We start from the raw sequence: 15048 nt of genomic DNA, 5'->3' as shown, positions 1-15048 counted from the left end.
TTCTGCCCACTTTAGATGCTTTTTGGTTGTTGTTCAGTCACATTCGACTCTTTGTGGCCCCATTTGAGATTTTCTTAAGGAAGATGCTGGAGTGATTTGCCATTTCCTTCTCCAGATCAGTTTACAGATGAAGAAACTGATGCAAATAAGGTTAAGTGGGTTGCCCAAGATTACCCAGCCAGGATGTGTCTGAGGCTGGATTTGAACTCCTTACTCTAGGCTCAGAGCTCTATCCACTGCACCACCTTGCTGCCCCATACTTTGGTATGCTGCTAACAATGTATGTGATTTGGGAAAAGTCATCTTTTGTGTGCTTCAGTTTTCTCATCATAATGAAGAGGTCAAACTAAATGGAAGTCCCTCCCAGCTTTAGAGACATGATTCTCTATTAATTCTATATTTCCAAAAGATATGTTCACATGGAAAAAATAGATTTAGCCTTCATGCCTTACTACATAATTTAATTCTAGTTTTTAATATAATGCAAACTAAATTTTTCAAGTTGGCACCTAATGACCACGTACTTTGAAATGCTCAGTGTTTTAAGGAAAGCCTTTTATTGCAACACATTCTTTTACTCTGAAATCCAAAAGCTATAGTGAACTCAGATACCAGCCAAGGGATAATTTGCAACTCAAAGACATAGGTATTGTTATGTAAGTAGCCAGAATATAATATTTTAATTGCTTACTTTCTCAGTTCAGGCTTGTTACTTGTAGTTATAGTAGATTCTATAGGCTTTAGTCACAGCACAAGAATCCAATCTTTGAATTTTACAACAGTATTACAAAAGCTTATTGCAAAAGACTATACAATACCTACCTATTAAACTAATGTAGGGATTTCAGGGGTACATTTCTTACATAAAGCAACCTTCTTCCATTCTCTCATATGCATTCATTACATCTAAATCAGCCTGTAGGGAACTAAGCTTTCTTTGTTTAGAGATGCCTTCACCAACTCTTAGAACCTAAGTGTGAAGAGATCTCACATTTGGGTTGAAAATTTCATTTTCTAGATGTTTTCCTTTTTCTTTTTTCTTTGCTTTTTGGGACTGGTTGTCCTTATGACATCCATGCCAGAAGTATGGTGCACATTTAACTACTGGAGCCCAATACTCATTGGCAAGCAAGATTTAACTGGCTCTGGTTTTCCATCCTGGACTGATTTGCTCCTTTTCAGACTCTCTGCTTCAATATATAGGGTATCCCCAAGATCTTACTGCAGTGTTCAGATATTAAAGCTATTAAAACTATAAGCCATCAAAGGTTAAAAATCCATTGAAACTTTAGAGATTTAGACACCAGATTTAGTGTGGACACCACATTGGCTTTTGTCCTATCATAGCTCAGAACTCCTGAACTCCAGGGTCCACCAACCTCATCCTCACCAGTAGAAGATTCTACAAACATGCACTACCACACCTGGCCCCTAGAATTTTCTTATGGAGCTCTGGTTATCCATCCCCTTTCCCCTCTTACCATATCAAAATAACAAAGAAAAAATCCAGTACCATATTTTAGTAATTAGATATTTTCCATAGATAACTGGCTTAGAATGTCTTTTGGATATATTCACAGCACTACTTAGCCCTATGGTAGCAGACGGATATGGAAAAAGCGTAAAGTACTAGTTGAAGACTTACTCATGATACCTTGTGTGTACAAGGTGACTGGGAAAAACTGAGTCTCAGCTAAGGTAAAGAAAGCCTGTCAACAAGGCCTATTTTTCCATAGTTCCTTTTCAGGACTCCTCTAAGAATTACTTTTCAGCTCAAGAAAATTCCATTAGAGAAGCAAAACATTTTTTATAAAAATTTCCTTTCTTTTCTTTCCCACTGTTGGCAAATAAATTGGACCAATGTAGAAGACAGAGGGAAGAAAATTGTGTCATACAGGCAGAATTTTAACATGATATAATGAGTTTGCTTCCCAAGAATGTCAAGATTGTTAAATTAGGTAAGTTTTGGGACAGATTTTACCTTTCTGCTTTTTTTTCTTTCTATCCTTTCACCTATACCCTGATCTGTAAAAAATCATCTTTTAAAAATCAGAATATTAAGTTAATTGAAATTATTAATCTAATGATAAATTTGCTTTGTTTTGCTGAAGTGATGAGTTATTCTTTCACATATTCTATTTGTAATAAGTATTGGTTATGTCTAAATAATAACATGGTTCATTGGAGTCTTTGCTTTAGAAAGAGGCAAATCAGCTCTGGCCAAGTCACCTAACTCAGATTGCCTCCAAAATAAATAAATGATTAATTGATTTTTAAAAAGAGACAAATAAGGATGTTGACTTAAACTTGCAGCAATTTGAAAACTAAAATAAATTTACTTTTTACTAAACCTAACTCAAAAGTTTTAAAGTTTGCAAGGTACTTTTATGAGCATTGCCACTACTCATCCCCTCCTTTTACAGATAAATTGAAAGAGCAGAGAAGTGGTACCTAAAGAGTAGATGCCCAGATGTCCCCCATCTTGAAAAAAAAATCTTCACTTAGTTTGCTTTTCCTTCATGCTGTATTCCTATATCTTTCCTCCCTTTTAAGGCCAGTCTTGAGAAATAAACATCTATATGCACCACCTTTTGTTGCCTCCACTCCCACTCACTCCTCATTCCTTTGTAATCATATTTCAGTTACATCAGCTTAACTGACACTGCTTTCTGCAAGGTTACTAGTGATTTCTAAATTGCCAAAGACCATGACTTTTTGTCTCACCTCATCTACAGTTTCCGACACTGTAGATGCCTCCCTCCTCCTAGCTGTGCTCCCTTTTCTGACCTTACTGGATACTGCTCTTACCTGAGTCCCCTCACACCTATCTGGCTGTTCTATCTCACGTTGGCTTTGCTGGGTCCTCAAACATATCACACATCAAGTATGAGGGTAGATCTGGTTTATCTATCACTGAAATGATAAAATGAAATGGTATACCTTTGTGACATCGGGCAAGTCACTTAAATCAGAGGTGCCAGACATGACCCCCTGGCTACTTGTAGTCCACAGCACTCCCAAGTGTGGCCCAAACCAGATTGAACTGATCAGAACCAGGAGAACAATGGACACACAACAGCAACTTTGCGTGATGATTAGCATGATAGACCTAGCTCTTCTCCGCAATACAAAGATTCAAAAAACTCATGATAGAAAATGCTATCCATATCACATGGAGTCTGAATGCAGATTGAAGCATACAGTTGTTTTGTTTTTTCTTTCTCGCTGAGTTTCCCTTTTGTTCTGATTTTTCTTTCACAACATGACTAACGTGGGAATATATTTAGTATGATTGTATGTGTATAACTTATATCAGATTGCTTGCTGTTTTAAAGAAGAGGGAGCGAAAGGAAGAAGGAAGAAAAACTGGAACTCAAAATTTTGCAAAAATGAATATTGAAAGAGCTATCTTTACATGTAGTTGGAAAATAAGCTAAAACCCTATTAAGGCAAAAAAACCGTCCCCTTTATGAATCCTTATGTATAGTTTTATGGCCCTTGTTTTTATTCTATTAACTTAGACCACCTTAAGCCTTAGTTTCCTTCACTGGAAATGGAGGGGGTTGGATGAAACAGGCTCAGAAGCCCTCCCATCATTAGATTTAATAATTGTTGGATCCATCCTAAGCTCTCTTTTCTAGTTGCTTTCTCTCAGTGACCTCATCAGCTCTCATGGGTTTAATTAGGATCTCCCCAGATGACTTCCAAGTTTATGTACCTCACTTCTCCTGAGCTCTTTTCCTACATCACTCAATGCCCAATCGATATCATCAGCTGGTTTTCCTATTAGATATCTCTAACTCACAGTGTCCAAAATGTGCCAAACTCATCATGTTCCTCCCTACATCCACCTCTCTTCCTAACTTTCCTATGCCTATATTCTAGTCACCAAGGATTGTAACATCAGTTCCGTCCTAAATGACCTTCTTTCCTCTCCCTCACCATGTCATTATTTCTTCCACAGTGTATCTTGCAACTATCCCTTTGCCTCCAATCATGTAGCCACCACCCTCTCGGAAAGCCTCATCATCTGGTATCTCAACTGCTGCAATTTTCCCCTTTGGTCTCCTTCAATTCAGCCTCTTACCTCTCCTATCCATCCTCCCATGCAGTGATCAAATTAATATTCCTAAAGCACAGGTCTGACAACACCACTCTTCTGCCTAAGAAACTTCAAGCGCTTCTCATTGCCTCTAAGATAGCATGCAAACACCTCTTTTTGCCCTTTCAAGCCATTAGCAATCTGACTCCAACTTCTCCCTCCAATTTGATTTCGCATAGCCCATCAGCCTGTCCTCATGTATGCTGCACTGCAGCCAAACCAACCTGTTTGTTATTCTTCATAAACAGCATCCCACCTCTGGCCTCAATGTTTTCTTCATCTCTGAGTTGTTCTCTCACCTGTGCTTTCTGAAACCCCAATTTGCCTTAAATATTCAGCTTAAACCCTACTTTCTACACTAGACATTTTATAATTAAAATAATGGCCAACCTGGCAAGCAATATTTCCTAAAAGTGGAATCACTGAAATTTGTCAATTACAGGCCGTCATCACTTTACTTTTTGAAAAAAGGGATATGCAAGATATGACTATAAAGCAACAAGACTTATTTTTAACAAACTCTTCAGTATTTATGCATCCAAATAAATACTGAATATAAAATCAGCTCTTGGGAGAGACTGCATTTATTCCAATCTACTTTCACAGGATGAAAATTTGCTACCATCATGGATATTCAGAAGAACTAGAGAAGATGCCAGAGATAATGAAAGCAATTCCTATAGAACTTCCAAATTGTTTTGAGCAATGAAAGCTTTGTTGGAATAAGTATGTGACCTTTCAGAGGACTCCTTGAAAGAGGAGAGTGATTAATTTGATGTTAGATTCTTGGCCTTTAAGAACACTTTATTACTTCCTAGTTAAGCTCCATAGTAAGAGGAACTGGTATATTAAAAGAAGTTTTAGATAACCCACATCCAGAGATAGAACTAAAAAATAGATTCTTTTGAGCATCTAAACAATGGACTCTTAAGAGTCCTAGCATCATTTCACGATGTGATCTTTTTTCAGAAGGAAAACTGCCAATATCATAGGCCTACCACCTGTTATTATCTTGGAATCAATATATCCTTTGTAAACTACTATGTTTCCTGGCAATCAGTGCAGATGAAGACAGATCATGAAGAGCTGAATTTTTTCAGGCAATTAATAGGTGTGCCTGATAATCTAGTGACTACATGGCATTTGTAACATCTAAATGAAGCCACTAAATGAAGTTTAAAAGGTTTAATTAAGGAGTATTATTAAAATGTCATGAGCTATTTACTCAGTGCTGAGAGGGATGCATATATTTTTGCCTTCAGGCTTGCTTACCTCTTGTTTTCTCTTTATTCAAAAAATTAAAAAATGTAGCTGGAAAAAAATATGAGATGTAAAAAAACTTGTTTAGAGAGAGATAGGGTTGGGGGACATGGAGTCAAGAAACCTCAGTTCAAGCCTTGCCTCCACCACTCACTTGCCTTGTGATCTCAGGCAAGGGACCATACATCTTTGGAACTCATTTTTGTTAGCTATAAAATGGAAGGATGAAGCAACAGGACTTCTCAATTTCCTTCTATTTCAAGTAGTCTGTGAGTATGTGAAGAGAGAGAGATACAGAGGAAGAAAGAACTCTCTTACATGCCCTACACTGTCATCACCCTAACAGAGGTACCCATCATCTCACACCTAGACTATGTCCTGCTGGTTTGTCTTGATGCCACAAGTCTCTCCCCACTGTAATCTGTCCTCCACTCAGCTGTCAAAAGTGGAAGGTTACTACATCACCCTCTGTTCAATAAATGCCAGTAGTTCTCTAAAATCTCCAGTGCCAGGTATAAAACCCTCTGTCATTCAAAGTACTTCACAGCCTGGCCCCATCCTTGAATTCAAGTCTTCTTACACCTTTCCCCTACCTGATCTTTGATCCAGTGATATTGGCTTCTTTGCTGTTCCTAAAACATTCCATTTCTAGAATCTTGACATTTTTAAGGGCAGTCCCCCATACCTGGCATTCTCTCACTTCTCATCTCTGCCTTGTGGCTTCTCTGGCTTCCTCCTAGAAAGTCCCAACTAAAATGGTGCCATCTGTAAAAAGGTTTGCCCAGTCCCTCTTGGTACTAGTACCTGCCCTCTACTGATAATCCCCATTGTAACCTATAAAGAGCTTGTTTCTTGGTAATTGTTTTTGTGTTGTCCTCTCTCTTATACTGTGATCTGTCTGAGAACAGGGAGTGTTTTCTGCATTACTTTGCATTCTCAGTGTTTAGCAAAGGGTTTGATTAACTCAGACTGAGGGACTGATAGAAAGTCGATGAAAATGGGTAAGAACTGTAAGACTGCAGGGATCACTGACTATATGTATGTGTGTATGTGTATATTTATATGTGTGCATATGTATGCATGTGTATGTGTGTATATATACACATATATGTATGAATGTATAATTTGCATACAGATATGCATATGGCGGGGAGAGAGAAGCTACAGATAATAGTCTCTAAAACTGCACTGTTACTAGTGATTCATGTTGATGAGTGCTAAATCCTAATGACAATTCCAACAGGATGAAAAGCAGAAAGGGGAATGGTTAGGGTAAAGCAGTTCATTTTCACAAGAATTTACATGGGGAAAAAAGAGTGAAGTTTCAGAAACCAAAGAAGTTCTAATGGAAAAATCACTGGACTGGAAGACAGCATCTTGGAATTCTTAGTCTAGTTACAAATGACTCAGTTGCTCTGCTTTCTTGAAGAAATAATTTGCTTTCCTTACGTATCCTTTTCAAAAAAATAAATTATTTTATTTGTTTTTAGTGTTCAACGATCATTTCCACATATCTTAGATTTTTTCCCCTCCCTCTCCCTTCATCCCCCTTCCCTCCTCATTCCCTCCCTGAGATGGTGTACAATCTTACATAGGTTCTATGCACACATTCCTATTAGATTTTACACATTTTCAAATGTTTTACACATTTCCAAGACTCTCTGGAGCTTAGGATCTTTTAAATTTTGCAGTATTTCATCTTGGTATATTGTACCTAACAATCCAGGCCCTTCTTTGAAAATTCTTTAACTAATTTCTCCTTTGATGGATTTCTGATCTTGTTAATGGAGGTGTTTCTCCATCGTACACATCATAATACAACCATACCTTTTCATTCTTGGCTATTCTTGTCCATCCTCTTCATAGATCTTCAATACTGGATCTATTCAACATACTGGAGAACATCTTTTGTTTCTACATTAAAAAAGGCAAGTTACAACAATATAAAAATAACATGTTAATAGTGGAATACTTGAGAGTATCCATCTTTTATGGCTTGTTGTCACCACATGACCAGCCTGCTCTGCCCCTTTCCAATCATACTTTTCCTTGTTAACAGCCTTTATATCATTTCTTACATTCAGGTCACTATGGTGGGTTGGATAAACTATTGGATTTGGAATGAAAGGATCTGGGTTGAAATCTTGGTCCTGTGAGTTGGTACTCATTATTCTTTGGGCAAGATGATCCTCTTCCAACATGAAAGATAGCAACCAACCAATTTTGAACAGAATTTGGTATTCCAAGACTGACAACCATCCAGTATTTCTGGGGAAACATTTCTATGAACAAAATGGGTATTTGTTCCATGGAGCAGATTGGCATCATTAATAGTTATTTCCCAAATGAAGACCATTCATCCCTTTTTTTTGCTTATTTACCTCTGGGCTCAAGTTGTTGTCTATCTGCAATTTTATGACCCAGGTGGTGGATTAAATAAATAGAATGGTCATACAAATGCATTGTGACCTTAGTGTCATAGGTCTAGACTGAATTTTTCATCCACTTAGCTTTTCCTGTATGGATGTCTAAATAAATCTTTTAATTAATTATGTACTTCACTGAGGAGGCCCTGTAAAGTTCTGAGGTTGGATGAATTCAGGACTATCTCATCCACAGACAGAAACATATGGAGCATCTCCATCTCCTCAACTATTAGGTATTCCTCTTCCATTTGAACATTGAAGAAAACATCTTTCTTAAAAGCATGCTATACCTTTACTGAGCATCTAACTTCATATTTTGTGACTTACTTAAAGCCAATCATAGAGATTAACTGACCAACTTATTTCTGTTCTTGAATTAATCAAGGAATCATGTATGTTCTTAATGTGCACATACTTATGTGAGTATGAGAGTTTCCCTGTTGGGAGTCTTTGAAGCTCTATTTTACTTTTATCAAGTCAAAAGAGGTATTCAGGTGAGGGATTAATCCACCAAAAAAATGCAGCAGGATCTTTCATACATCATATGTGTATATATATGCGCTTATATATGTATATACACACACAAGCACATATGTACATGTGCATATGCATATAAATATATATCTATTCAAATTCTGTCTTCTTTACAGAGGACACAAAAAGCCACTACCTTCAAGGACCTTACTTTCTATTGATAAAAATAACATATGTACATGTAAGTGTGTGCCTGCATACATAACTATATATGTGTGTATACATATACATATGTATATATACACATAGATATATATATAGATACACACACATATATATATGTATATATATGTATATATATATACACACACGCACATATCTATATATAACAAAGTAAAATTCAGTGTAGCATAAAGACTAGATAAAAAGCAAACCTTGGAACCTGGGACTAAGTCCAGTTGCTAATGTAGGCCAGACTGTGAGCTGCAAACCCTTGCAGATCTGTTTTGGTAGAGGGATGTTCCTCATCAGGACAGGCTTATATCAATAAAAATGCACATCTGGCTCATAGTGGTCATTCATTATACCAATAAAATTATATATCTTGTCAATAAAAATAATTATTGGGGGCAAGGGCATTAGCAACTGCCAAAATCTTAAATTCTGTATTTCTTTCACTTCACTATATGGCTATAAAGACATATCTACTGTAGAAAATTCTTTGAGTCTTCAAAAACAGTAGTGCAGTCTGAAACATACACAATTAAACCATACACTGATCCTTTGGGGATTGTTTTACCTAAAGGCAAATGTGGAAATTAGTGGAGGCAGAGCCAAGGTGGCAGAATAGAGGCAGGGACTCACCTAAACTCTTGCAAAGTATTCTCCAAATAACCTTAAAACAATACCTCAAATAGAATGCTGGAGTGGCAGAGCCAACAAAAGCTTTGCCAGCCCGAGACAATGTAGGAAGTCTGCAGGAAAGATCTGTTGCACCAGTGTGTTAATCGGCCTTGGAGCACAGCACAGGCTGAACCCCAGCAAGACCAGCAGCAAGTCTTATATGCAGCTGCATCAGAAGCAGCAGCAACATCAGGAGCCATCAGCCAGCAGATGGTAAGGGAGCCAGACATTTGGTCAGAGAGAGACTCCAAAGGACTGTTTGTTGGCACTGGGTTTGGGACCCTGTGGCATTGCCCATGCTTAACTCCAATGCGGTCCCAGAACAGAGAAGAACACTATCACTTGTATAGGTGGGGAGCTCAGTTCCAAGGCAGAAAGGAACACTGGCTCTCCTGGCTAACAGTTCCAGGCTAACAGGAATGCCAACATTCGTGGCTAGAGGGGGAACAAGATTCTTTCTTGGATAAAGATCAGAGAACAGGCCAGGAGAGCAATGATCTCTGCTTGGATCATACCACCCTGGAAGCACCAAAGACTTAAAGACTCCCAGAGGTAGCTCTGAAAACAGCAGCAGAGAAAGGGCTGATGCTTGGGACAATATTTCCTTCCCCTTGGGAACAGAGCCCTATAACATAACATAAAGTTAAAAGTCAAGAAATCGGTTGAAAAAGGAGGAAACAAAAACAACAAATCCAACCACATGGTAAAAGGGAAGATCATTAAAGAGAATGACAATTAGGAAGCATACCCAAATTTATGTGATGCAGACAAAGCAGTACTTAGGGTGGAAATATATATTTCTTAACACTTACATCAATAAAATAGAGAAAGAATAGATAAATGAATTGGGCATACAGCTAAATAAACTAGAAAAAGAATGAATTAACAATCCTGATTAAATACCAAATTGGAAATCCTGAAAATCAGAAGAGAGACTGGTAAAATTGAAAGTAAGAAAACCTTTAAACTAACAAAACTAGAAGCTGAGTTTTTTTTGTGGAAAGACAATAAAATAGATAAGTCATTGGTAATTTGATATAAAAAAAGAAATTCAAATTAATATATTAAAAAATTAAAAGGGTGAATGAACCATGAGTGAAAATGAAATTAAATCAATTATTGTTATTTTGTCCAATTATATAACAATCAATCTAACAATCCAAGTGCAATGGATGAGTTTTTACAAAAATATAAATTAGCTGATTACCAGAAGAGGAAATGAAATACTTAAACTTAATACTTAATACTTAATTTTGAATTATAGCACCAGCACCAGGACCAGCACCAGCACCAGCAACAGCACCAGCACCAATACCAGTCCCCTAGGGGGTGCCATGGCTCACGATGCCCCCTGTGGGAGAAGCCAGAGCAGTGGGCCCATTCCCCAGGGAGCGGGGGGAGCCAGCACCAGTGACCCACTATCCTCTGCTCCCGAAGAAGCCCCCCAAGAGCCGCTCGGCGGCTGGGAGTACGAGTGGATCCCCCAGAATCGGGTGCTCCGCTACTCTCAGGACCAGTTGAAGAAATTAAAGATATCTATTGTCATATGAATAAATGCTCTAAATTACTATTGATTAGAGATGCAAATCAAAACACATCACATCTATCAGATTGGCTAACATGACAAAACAGGAAGATGATAAATGTTGGAGAAGATGTGGGGGAGTTGGAACACTAATTCATTGCTAGTGGAGCTGTGAGCTAATCCAACCATTCTGGAGAGCAATTTGGGAATATGCCCAAAAAGGTATAAAACTGTACATACCCTTCAATTCAGCAATACCACCCCTAAGACCATATCCAAAGGAGATCACAAAAAATAAACCAGCAAAGGACTTAATTGTACAAAAATACTTGTAACAGCTCTTTTATGGTGGCAAAGAACTGGAAATTGAGGCATTACACACCATTTGGGGAATGGCAGGTCAAGTTGTGATTTATGACTGTAATGGAATGTTACTGTGTAATTAGAAATGATGAGCACCTACAGTATTAAATCTATTAAATAAGAGATTGATAGTGGAGCATCTCTGAGTTACTATATTAAGCCTAGTTATATATTTCTCCATAAGTTAAGGTGGTTTAATTAATCATAATAGTGTGGAGATTATTATTTCAAAGCCTTGTTATAACGGGATGAGTTAGAGCCGACCCCTATCCATTTCAGGACGCCACACTGAAAGCCTGCCTAGATAACCTAGGGGCTTGTCAGTAGGGGTGGAACTAGATGGATTCAGGAGGAAGGGTCTCGTCCTTGTTTGCAACGTGGAAGTTCTTTGTCCTGGCTCCGGATGTCCAGTGGAGAAGACACCCATATAAGGAAAGGTGATAGGTGATAGGTTCAATGTGAAAGGTGATAGGTGATAGGTCCTACGTAATTAGGAATGTACGTAGGTTAAACTATATATGCATGTGAATTAGATGAATAAAACGGAGTCTTCACCACCTTTGTCTCCCGCCCCATTTCATTACTCACGAGATCAAGGCCTCTTGCCAGACAAGAGCCTTGGGTCGGGCTCAGGGGTTCCCGTAAATGGTCTAGGGGACGCCAACACCTTGTGAAACCAAGATATGATTCTGTTAATTTAGTTAATGTCATGTCCCTCTCAGTTGTATTACAATTAGCTGTCTTAGAGAAAGAATGGGTTGTGGCCTATCTTGTAAGTGCCTTAAAAGAAGCATTCACCTTAATTAAAGGCTATTTATTTGAATATGGCTAGAACTTGGCAGTATTTTATTGGAAATAACTTACTTGATATGCACTGTTTTAAAACTGATTTTTCAACATATTTATGTATACCACTGCTGATTCTTTTGCAACACTCGAGTCAATTGGGGAATGGCTGAATAAATTATGGTATATGAATGTAATGGAGTACTATTGTGCCATAAGAAATGATGAACAAGAAGACTTCAGAGAGGCCTGGAAGGACTTATATGACCTGATGCTGAGTGAAAGGAGCAGAACCAGGAGAACTTTATGCACAGCAACAACCACAGTGTGTGAGAGTTTTTTCTGGTAGACTTAGATTTTTGTAATAACACAAGAACTTCTGAAAAAAAAAAAAAAATCCCAATGGTGGACCTCAAGGCAAAAAGCCTTCCACACTCAGAGAGAGAAATATGGAAGTCACTCACATAATGTAGCAGATCATGTTTGTGTATGTGTATCTGTTTGTGTAATCGGGAAACTTTTAAATGAATTCGTTTATATACTGGAGTCCACCTTCATATAAAAAGTTTTATACTGAAATCTCATCATGCTAGTGGGGGAATGAATAATGCTAAGGACAAAAACTGGGTTCTAATTTTTCTGTTTCTATTTGAGTTTCTTAGATATATCAACATGACAATTGGCCAATATAAAAACTTAAGCTCCCTGGCCTCAAAGTCTCCAAATTTGATTTTATAATAATAGAGACATAAGAGTTGACTTTGTTCTAAGACTTCAATTCTAATTGTTTGTTCTGAGATTTTAATACTGATTTTGAGATCTGAGACTAATTCTAATTCTGTGACTAAGACTTTAATTCCAGTTCTGTGTTCTAGGACTAATTCTATTGGCTTGTTCCACAACTTTAATTCTAATTCTAAATTCGAAGGCTAAATCTAATTCTGTGTTCTAAGACCATTTCTAATTCTGTATTCTATGAATTTAATTGTAATTCTGTGTTCTCAGACTAATTCTTAATATGTGTTTGAAGACTAATTTCAAATCTGTGTTCCAAATCTTGAAGTCTAATTCTAAGATTTTAATTCTAATTGTCTCTTAAAACTTTAATCCTACTTCTGTGTTCGAAGATATTAATTCTAATTCTGCATTCCATGATTAACTCTAATTCTGTTTTCCAACACTTTAATTAGAATTCTGTGTGGTAAGACTTTAATCCTAATCCTGCTTTTTTAGATTACTTTTAATTCCGTGTTCTAAGATTTTAAACCTAATTCTGTATTTTAAGGCTTTAATTCTAATTCTATCCTCTAATATTTTAATTCTAATTCTGTGTTCTAAGACTTTAATTCTAATTCTGTGTTGTAAGACTAATTCTAAGCCCTAAGATTTTAACTCTAATTGTCTCTTAAGACTTTAATCCTAATTCTGCTTTCAGACATTAACTTTAGTTCTGCATTCTATGACTAATTCTAATTCTGTGTTACAACACTTAAATTCGAATTCTGTATTCTAAGACTTTAATCTTAATTCTGTGTTTTTAGACTATTTTTAATTCTGTGTTTTAAGATTTTAAATATAATTCTGTGTTCTAAGGCTTTAATTCTAATTCTGTGTTCTAATATTTTAATTGTAATTCTATGTTCTAAGACTTTAATTCAAATTCTGTGTTCTAAGACTTTCATTCTAATTCTGTGTTCTAAGACTAGTTCTAATTCTGTGTTCCAAGATTTCAATTCTAAATCTGTGTTTTAAAACTTTAATCCTATTTCCGTGTTCTAAGACTAATTCAAATTCTGTATCTTAAGACTAGTTCTAAATCTGTTTTCCAAGATTTCAATTCTAATTCTGTGTTTATAGATCTTAATTCCAATTCTGTATTCTAAAGCTTCAATTCTAAATCTGCTTTCAAGGATTTTAATTCTAATTCTGCATTCTAAGATTTTATTTCTAATTTTGTTCCCTATATCTTTTATTCTAATTCTGTGCTCTGAGACTTTAATTCTAATTCTGTCTTTACGGATAATTCTAATTCTGTCTTGTAAGATGAATTCGAATTCTAATTTCCTCCATATTTTGAGCGTACACAAATATCCGTGAACAGAAATCAGTTTTGTCTAAGTGAAGCAGCTTATATCATTTGACAAGTCTGTCATGCAGTCAGAAAATAATTCCATTATACCATCACTATGGCTTTATATTTGATATGCAATAGAAGTTTCCACTTTCCACATGATTAAACAAAAGAAAATATATTTTATATTGGTATGCATATTCGCAGTCATAGTTCCATCAGTTCTAAGAGATGACAGCCAGGTTTCAGTACCATCTGTGTCCTAATCACCCCAGCACTCTCTTGTTTTGGTTAATTATTTGAATAAAAAGGGTGAAACAAAAATGAAATATTTATAAAAGTTATTCTCAATTGAAGTGCATATTATTAGTGAAATTCTTTATCACCCTCTACCCCAAAATATAGAATACACTGTGACACAAATTCACAAATTTCTCCAATGGTTAGAAAGTTTTCATAATATGTTTTAAACCTCTCAGTCATACTCCCTGAAGGTATGCTTTGGAAGATTGAAAAATATCCTAAATGATATAGAAAGGAGAAAGTGTATTTGAGCAACCAAGTAAGCATATTTCATAACACAGAGCTTGGTAAATATATTTCATAACACAGAGCTTGGTTTCATGTCCTGACAATCACCTCTTCTGTTTATACGGAAAACTAAAATGCTCAGAAAGAATAATATCTAGCTATGGTATAGATTTCAAAAGTAACAGTGATTACCCTCTTCATCTTAGTGGAGGCAGTGCTTATCACTAGCCAGATGCTAATAATAAGACTATTTTAAAACAAGATGGTAACTTTGGTGGAATTAATACATTGGGGACGAGGTCAAGCATTCATTAGCTGTCTATATGCCAGACAATAATGACTTGAGCAATACCTAGAAAGAACTACAAGTGTATGTCTGTGAAACCAATAATTATTAACCATTACAAACATCTCAAACACAATATGAAACAGAACCATAAAACAAATTATGATCTGATCACACATACAATGGTTCACTCAGACACACATTCACATGCGTGTGTGTGCACACACACAGAAGAAGTAGAGATAATGCTTCAGAAGAAAAATATAAAAGGACAGTAATAGCACAGTTGGATTGTCCTCCTTCTTTCTCCAAATGCTTATA

General features: G+C 36.5%; 1 long non-coding RNA gene across 5 annotated transcripts in view; it reads right to left on the bottom strand.

Annotated features, from left to right (window-relative positions):
* Window positions 1–15048, bottom strand: part of LOC140515406 (uncharacterized) — a 74307-nt gene that overhangs the window by 17627 nt on the left and 41632 nt on the right. For all 5 annotated transcript variants that reach the window (XR_011971009.1, XR_011971008.1, XR_011971007.1 and 2 more), the window contains one exon: window positions 7190–7276. This is a non-coding gene — a long non-coding RNA (uncharacterized lncRNA). The remainder of the gene's footprint in view (window positions 1–7189; window positions 7277–15048) is intronic.

The sequence above is a fragment of the Notamacropus eugenii genome, chromosome X (assembly GCF_028372415.1).
Source record: "Notamacropus eugenii isolate mMacEug1 chromosome X, mMacEug1.pri_v2, whole genome shotgun sequence".
NCBI classification, from domain to species: domain Eukaryota; kingdom Metazoa; phylum Chordata; class Mammalia; order Diprotodontia; family Macropodidae; genus Notamacropus; species Notamacropus eugenii.
The sequence above is the reverse complement of the archived record's forward strand: the minus strand, read 5'-3'. Positions and strand labels throughout refer to the sequence as shown.